A 542-nucleotide genomic window follows, 5' to 3' on the forward strand; every position below is an offset into this window, starting at 1 on the left:
GCGATTGCTCTAAGACTGCAAGGGAAGCTCAGCTTCCCCTAAAATGTCAACAAAATAAGTGGTTAAATATGTAATCTGTTGTGTGTACATTTCATTGACTAAATATGCGGTAGAACACGTTCATCTTTTGTTCAGAATCAGCTACTTATCACAGGTAACCGGCACGACTAAACTTCATCCCCGCAGCGCCACAGTGCTTTACACAGTGTAGACGCCGAGCGTCTACTGACTTCAATGGGGAAACATAAAGTGGGTTGTTCCACTGCAGCGAAACTAGACGGTTATTGGATAAATGCTGGGCTTTGTCCTGCCCATCGGACGCTCAGCGTCTCTGGGGGTCTATGGGACAGTGGGCTGGCCCGGACGCTCGGCTTCTGCATGATGATTGGATGATCTGTCTGAGGCTGAGTCCCTTTTTGATTGACAACGAAATGAGCGAATCAGCAATCTTGAAGTATAAGCATCCACTGGAGCAGTTTTCAAGTTTTTCATTCCATTGTTCGGAGTTGATCTGGAGACGTTACTGATCCTCAGCGACTTTG

This window comes from Seriola lalandi, unplaced genomic scaffold (genome assembly GCF_002814215.2).
Source record: "Seriola lalandi dorsalis isolate HSWRI2012SDOR001 ecotype SW California unplaced genomic scaffold, Sedor1 jcf7180002053076, whole genome shotgun sequence".
Lineage (NCBI taxonomy): Eukaryota > Metazoa > Chordata > Actinopteri > Carangiformes > Carangidae > Seriola > Seriola lalandi.